This window comes from Frankliniella occidentalis, unplaced genomic scaffold (genome assembly GCF_000697945.3).
Source record: "Frankliniella occidentalis isolate FOCC.00 unplaced genomic scaffold, Focc_3.1 Scaffold143, whole genome shotgun sequence".
Classification (NCBI taxonomy): domain Eukaryota; kingdom Metazoa; phylum Arthropoda; class Insecta; order Thysanoptera; family Thripidae; genus Frankliniella; species Frankliniella occidentalis.
In genome coordinates this window covers 174652-175282 of record NW_026267270.1, presented here as the reverse complement: position 1 = coordinate 175282, position 631 = coordinate 174652, and positions in this window count along the sequence as shown.

Sequence of the window (631 nt, the reverse complement as noted above, 5' to 3'; positions counted from 1 at the left end):
GGAATGCAAGGCGAGTATACTAGCCGAAACTCGCAAGATGAAACCGCTTCTCCCAACGTGTCAAACATTCGGTCTACGTCAGTGTCAGCGCACTGTTAAAACAAGTGTTTAATTTTGCGCGTTTAATTTTGACGTTTAAGTTCAAGTGTGCATTTTCTCGACACTTTGTGACTATGTTATACGTCAATTGGTGTTTAAACTTTCGACACTTCCGAAACGTATATCAGCTGCCCACCGTATGGCTCCCTATTGACAGCAGAGAACTGTGTGTGTCCAAGTGTGCAGAATTTAAACGATTACAAAACGTCTAAAATTTGCACACCACGCAAGTGTGCAACTTGAGTTAAACACCATGTAATGTGCTAAATCACAACTTGCACACGTTTGGTGTGCAAATACTGCACACTTGTTTCATCAGTGCGTTCGCTGCTGCACTAAGCAAGGGAACGACTATATTGCTTACTTGGATATGGCACATCTGCAAACAGCATTGAAAGAGTTGTCGCCAGTTTTAAATTCGTTTCGATTAAAGGAACAATTCGGATGTCAGCAGAGCTGTTTCTTCCGTCCCGTTTCAATTTTGTTTCCCAGTCAGAGGGGTGTATGTTTTGAAACATATTTCTTGTATGAA